This window comes from Ziziphus jujuba, chromosome 9, assembly GCF_031755915.1.
Source record: "Ziziphus jujuba cultivar Dongzao chromosome 9, ASM3175591v1".
Classification (NCBI taxonomy): domain Eukaryota; kingdom Viridiplantae; phylum Streptophyta; class Magnoliopsida; order Rosales; family Rhamnaceae; genus Ziziphus; species Ziziphus jujuba.
The window spans coordinates 16,878,171-16,885,509 of record NC_083387.1 but is presented as its reverse complement, the minus strand read 5'-3'; the positions used below and the strand labels follow the sequence as shown (position 1 = coordinate 16,885,509).

General features: G+C 27.6%; 1 non-coding gene across 1 annotated transcript; it reads left to right on the top strand.

Annotated features, from left to right (window-relative positions):
• Positions 1 to 676: 676 nt before the first annotated feature.
• LOC112490797 (small nucleolar RNA R71) lies at positions 677 to 783 on the top strand. The gene has a single exon (XR_003054993.2). It is a non-coding gene; the product is annotated as a small nucleolar RNA R71 (small nucleolar RNA).
• Positions 784 to 7,339: the final 6,556 nt, after the last annotated feature.

Here is a 7,339-nt window from a genome sequence, read left to right as displayed (position 1 = left end):
CTACATGAAAGAATTAGTATTATTAGATAACTCTTGCAAAGATTGTTCAAGTGAAGAAAATTGAGTTTGAGCTTGAGAAGAATTTTGATTTTGATGTGCAAGTTACGGCTTTTGGTTGAATGGAGATTGGAATTGTTGTCTTTGAAACCCTCCACTTTGTCCTTAATTAGACCCTTGTTGGTTGTTGTTAGACCATGAAAAATTTGGGTGGTTCCTCCATCCTGGATTATATGTGTTAGAATATGGATTGTTTTGTTGCTTTTGAAAGTTCCCTACAAAATTAACATCATCAGAAGCAAAGGGATTTCCAGCTTGCCAATCCACACTCTTATGATCATGAGCACCACATAAATCACAAAATAAAAAATTATTAGTAGATTGGATAGAATTCACCCCTATTTGACCAAATCGAGTGTTCAAGGTCTTCATGAATTGGTTTGCAAGTTGAGCTCCTAAGTTGTTAATATCAACGTCTTCCACGGCCTTTACTTGACTTCTTCCATTTAGTCTCCACTCACTTGGATATTGGTAGTTATTATGGGCCATCTCTTCAATTAATTCAAATGCTTCTGATTTTCTCTTCTTCATTAAAGAACCTCCTGCAGCTGCATCTACCAATTGTTTGTTACCATAATCTAGACTATTATAGAAAGTCTGTACCTGTATCCATGTTGGAAATCCATGATGTGGGCATCTTCTTAATAGTTCCTTGAAGCGCTCCCATGCATCATACAAAGTCTCTTGGTCCCATTGAGAAAAATTATTTATATCACTTTTCAATTTTGCGGTCTTTGATGGAGGAAAAAATTTGTCCAGGAATTTTGCCTCCATAACATCCCATGTAGTGATAGTACCTGCAGGTAAAGAATTTAACCACACTTTTACCTTGTCTCTAAGAGACCAAGGAAAAAGTCTTAATCGAAAAGCATCATCAGAAACACCATTTTGTTTAGACATATCACACAATTAAAGAAAACTAGAAATATGCATGTTTGGATCTTCATGAGGCAAACCACAAAATTCAACATTATTAAGCAAAGAAGTAGTAGATGCTTCAATTTTAAAATTGTTTGCTTCAATGGGTGGTCTCCTTATGCAAGACAAATCACCAACTTTCTTGTGAGCGGCATACTCACATATGGGCAAATCATCTTCTCTTTGGTTGGCCATTGCATCTTCTTGAGTTCCTTGGTCTATACGTACCCAAGTACCCCTTATGGCTTGTTTTCTAGGTGCTGGTTTATTTTCCAAGTCAACTTCCTCCTTGAACTCTTGATCACCACTATGACTCATACACAACACCTAATTCCTAAAAAGAAAGCAAGGAAAATAAATTAGAAAGAAAATTAGAAAATTGAACAAGAAAACAAAAATTGGAATTCTAATGTCGCTAACTAATCTAACAATTAAAATCAATTAGCAATAAAGAAAAACAAACTAACACTTAACTAAAAGATAAATGAAAATAACTCTAGGAAATAATGGACCAAACGAAAAGAATGCAAAAAATTAAACCCTTTTGTGCAGGTATGCTTTTAAAGTTAACAATCATGCCAAACTAAAATTTCAACTAAAAGTAAGCTAAACCTAATCTTATTCAACCAAACAAATAAAAAATAATAATAAAATCCCTAAGTATGCTAGACTTGTAACCTAAACACCAATAAATTAAAAACACGATTTTGGTTTCAAGTACCACAAAATAAGTATTAAAATTCAAAGCAAGTTGGCCAAACAAGTAAAGAATTAAAACCCTAACATGCAACATACTAAAACCAAAACTAAGAAATAAATATAAAAAAAATTAAAATAAGAAAACAATGTTCAAAGTACTACTAAACCCAATCCGAATTAATATTAATGCCTTAATCCCCGGCAACGGCACCAAAAACTTGATGTGTAAAATCAACTCGCAAGTGCATGAATTGTTTTCAAGTAATAAAGTGGAAAAATAGGGTTGTCGTACCTAAGGGATTAAGAATTAAGTACCAAAGATAATTAGGTTTTGATAATATTTGAACTAAAATTTAAGATGGCAATTGAAAATAAATAAACTAAATTAAACAAAAGCAATCAATTAAAATTAGATCAATTTCAAGTTAGAGAGAGAATTGAATAATTATGAATATTAGGGCATTTGATTTCATCACTAACTATTCCAATTTAATTACTTAAATATGTGAATTTAATTAACTAGTAATTTTGTTAACCACACTTAATCACAAAATTAATCAAAAGTAGTTTCCACTCACAATTGATAACATTCACATAACTTAATTTATTCTTTCCGGCCTATAAATTAAATCATGCAAATTCATTAAGCATAGATTAAGCAAATAATATGGCATGTGACATAATTATTTTCCAATCAATTATGCATTCATGTAAATCATTGGAGATCCATAATATTATCCTTTTCCAAGCTCAAATATTATTAAAATCATTCATTCCTTCCGGCCTATGAAAGCATTAAGCATACCAATGATTTATTAACAAAACATATTATTAATTAAATAAAACTCAACATATATTAAAATAATTAAACCTTCATAGTTAGTGTTACATCATAGCCCTAGCTATGAAAACTAGTTCATGGAAAAAATAAATTCAACATCCATAATTATTAAAAATAATAAGATTCACAATTAAAGAGAATGGAAAAGAGAATAAAAACTATTGAAGAAATTATCCTCCAAGAGCTCTCAAAGTCGTAGCCTTCTTCTCCAAGCAAGCCCACGTCTCTATGCCTCCTCCAAACTCTCCAATTAATCTTCTAAAACTCTAAAACTTTAAAACTCTAGAACCCTTAAAAGAACTTTAGAAACTCCCAAAATTTGGTTTGTTTCTATTTAAGCATCCTAAAAGCTCTTAAATAACTCTCTAAACTTATATCTCTTCCTTCAATGTGGTGGGAACTATATATATAGGACCTTGGGAACCTTTTTCTCTCTTTATTTTCAATGCAGAAGTCTTGTAAGATACCTTGTTTAGGCCATGAAGAGGGTTGGATGAATTTTATGTGTAAAAAGAAAACTTGATATTACTTGCTCTCTACTACTTTTTTTTTTATCTAATTCCTTTTAAAAAAGTAGTTAATTAGTCTAATTTACCCTTAATGAAGCATGTGACATGAAATGTGCCTCATTAATGATAAATTAACCAATTATTGCCACTTGTTTTTATCTTTGCCCTCAAATTGCCTTGATTTCCTTTTTTGATCAATGGTGGAGAATTAACTAGAATATTCTTTTTTATAAATTCTAAATTTTAAATGATGATAACTCTTTGCTCGCACCTCGAAATTCAAAAATAACGAGATATTTGAAATCCTCAGATTGTGATGATTCATATGACATCCACTTCCATCATGAAATTCCCGATAGAATCTTTATGGAATCTTCAAGGTATCTTTTTGGAATATTTTTAATACTTAGTTCGTTCGAGCTCAAATCTTGTTTCCCACCATAATTTAACCCAAGGAATCCATTTTTATGGTTGTTTTCTTGAAATTCTTCCTCCTTAACCTAGGTTAAAAAAAATACATAATTAAGTATATTTCCATAATAAATTAACACAAACTAACAAATATTAAGCTATAAATATGACATCAAATCATCAATATTTTAGACCTAACACGTATCATCCTTACTATTGAAAAACCTATGACCTTGCAAAATATAGAAAAATATTGTTAGAAGGCCTTGATGTAACTTGGGCCAAAGACTCTCTAACTGGTCAAGTCAAAAGAGGAAGATTGGATTTTCGATTAAAAACAGAAGAAAGAAAGAACTGTAGGTGTGTAAAAGTAATTCATTGTGTGTACCTCGTATCATAGTTTAGGACCCTTTATATACGCTCTTAGTTAGGATCTCCATAGGAAAAAATATCAAATAAAATAAATTTATTTAAAAATAAAATAATATAATTAGGATCCTAATTTATTTAGATTTGCAAAATCCAAATAAATTGGACCGTATAATTTTAATTGTTTTGTAATTGAAATAATTTAGATTTACTTTTCTTATTTGATCGGATATTTAGAGAGTATTACCCTCACATTTCATTTCGGATACTTGAGCTCATGTCTAAAAGAAATGCATCTTAATGCATTACATACTTAGGCAGCAAACATCATAACTCTCCGTTACATTCAAAGGCCGCATGCTAGGCCCTGGCCCATCATATTTGACAACCCCAATCCAAAAGCAACAAAGGAGCTACAAATTAACTCGACCAAAACCCTCAAAATAAGCATCACATCATAAGTAAAAATGTGATTTTTACAATACTTGCAGCAAGAAAGAAGCGGGAAGCAAGATGAAGGTGAATTTTAATTAGCTAGTGTGTGTTCATTAATAACGTAACATTGGTGTTTCCATTTTGTTTATCAATTTAGTGATATTACGGATTTTGGGTGATCACATCAGCTATATAGAAGTTGACATAGTATATGTTTCTGTATTATTTATCTTTGATCAGACGACCAATCTGATTTTAACACTGCAGACACCATTATAATGGATTAAAAGACCCGCTATTGATAGATTCAATGTTGTATTTGAAGACAACAAATGTCAACATACGGACAGCGAATTTTATGGCTCACCGAAACTAGTCCAATTTCATATGGCAAAAATTGAGTAAACTTAGACTAATCTAGGTTTGAGCCAAAACTTTCTAGGACAAAGTATTGAACTTGTTTTTAAATCTATTAGGCGCTTTTCTAGGCCCTACAGAAGTGCTCAAAGTTTTATGTCGAGCATAAAACTCTGCAGAATGTAAATCAAGAAGTAATGTGATCAGCTTAGGTGTAATCTATTAGCCTGATTCTCTCACTCATGATTACTAATGTGCCTGATTCTCTTACTTACGATTACCAACGTTTTGGGTGCATGCTTCACCAAAAAAAAAAAAAAAAAAACAAAAACGTTTTGGATACATGCTTTGTAAATCAACAAGTTATGTGATAAGCTTGAATGTAATCTATTAGCCTGGTTCTCATTACTCATGATTACTAACGTTTTACGTGTATTATGATGGATTGTAAGAGGAGAATTATCTAGATTGATAATCGACACAAGAAGGCTAAAACTACGAAAGCAACAAGTATTTGTCAAAATTATTGTATCTAAGTAGAAATTATTGTACGCAAGTTAAACTTTATTTGAGAGTCAACTACCTGTACAATGAAATGTGTAATACTAGCAATAACCACTCATTTTCAAAATCCATTAGTTTTGTAAGTTTCTTTTGGACATTCTATCCATTTTCTCCAATTGGATACAAAAATAATTTAGTAAAAAGAAAATTGCAGCTTAAATCCTAAAGTTTGGGATTAAAGCGATTTCGATCCTAAAGTTTTGATTCCATCGAATTTGAGTTTGAAGTTTCAAAATTGATGCAAATTGGTTGAAAATCTAGTAAATCAATTAATTTAACAGTAATAACATCAGTATGACATCATAAATTTATTTTTATAAAATAAAAAAAATATTTCTCAAAAAAATTTTGAAAAAAATATATTTCTTATTTTCCATTTTATATTTATGGATTTTTATATGAAAAATTGTATACATTCCTTATAAATTAAAATACTCACAATCTTAATTAAATATTTTGGAATATAAAATTAGACCAAAAAATAAAAATTAAAATAAAATTGGAATTTTTGGACTAATAAAAATAAATTTATTAGATAAAAAATTAAAAAGAATTTTATATGCCCAAGACAAAAAAAAAAAAATTAGACCAAAACACCAAAATAAAAATTAGACCAAAAAATAAAAAATAAAAATAAAATTTTAAAAGCAACAAAATATTTTTAAAAAAATTTAAAAAAATATATTTGTTATTTTTCTATTTTATTTTTATGATTTTTTATTCCGAAAACAGTATCCATTCCTTCTTTATTTCAATTAAAAAATCCACAATCATAAATAAAAAATTATGACCTAAAATTAGACCAAAAGTTAAAATTAAAATAACATTAGAATTTTTGGTCTAATAAATATAATTATTAGACCAAATATTAAAAATAGTTAACAAAATGCCAAAATAAAAATTAGACCAATGTTAAGAAATAAAATTAATTATTCTAAAAGAATTGAAAAAAATTGACCTTTTTATAAATTTTTACTTTACCGTTTTTGAAAGTTTTTATTTGTTAGTCGAATGGAAAAATATATCATAATTTATTTCCATATTAAGATTTTGGTTTATAATTCATTTAATCAAATGAATTCAATGATTTGGACAAATGGAAAAACTTTTCAAAAATGGAAAATTTGACCACTTTGGTTTTTTTCTCTAGTCTATAAAATGGAAAAATAAAAATATTTTTTAAAAATTTTAAAATTATTTTTATTTCTTAAAAAATTAATTATATTATCAGCATGAATTAATTTATTAGATTAAAAATTAAAAATTAAAAATTAGACCAAAAAAATTATTATTTTAATTTTTAAATCTTTGGTCTAATTTTTATTTTGGTATTGTGGTCCTTTTTTTTCTTGGTTTGGGCATAAAAAATTGTTTTGAATTTTTTGATTTTTTATTAAACCAAAAATAGTCAATTTTATTTTAATTTTCATGTTGTCTAATTTTAGGTTATTTTGATATTTAATTATGATTATGGGTATTTTAATTTAAATAAAAAAGGAATGGATACAATTTTTCAAATAAAATACATAAATATAAACTGAAAAAATAAAATATATATATTTTTTAAATTATATTATTTTTCAATTTTTGGTCTAATTTTTATTTAGGTATTATGGTTTTTTTTTTTTTTTTTTGGCTTGGGCATAAAAAATTATTTTTCATTTTTGATCTAATAAAATTATTTTTAGTGAACCAAAATTTCAATTTTATTTTAATTGTATTTTTCTAACTTTAGGTCTAAATTTTTTTAATTAAAATTGTGGATGTTTTAATTTAAATAAAAAAGAAATGGATATAATTTTTGAAATTAAAAATCACAACTATAAAATGAAAAAGTAACAAACATATTTTTTAAAATATTTTTAAAAAATTAAATCATGATATTAACATTATGTTAATATCGTTGTCGTCAAATTTAACATCCCATTACATTTTGAACCAATTTGCATCAATTTTGAGATTTCAGCACCAAAATCGCAGAAATCAAAACTTTAAAGCTAAAATTGCATCAACCCAAAAGTACTAAACTGCAATTTTCCCTTTAGTGAAAAAATCATACTATTTATAATGTTGCTAATGATAATAAAGTTGTATCTCTTTTTTATTTTATCTTTTTGGGTAGACAGCTTGTTTTATCTTTACATGTCCCTTTTTTTAAATATCCTCCAGAGCTTGCTCA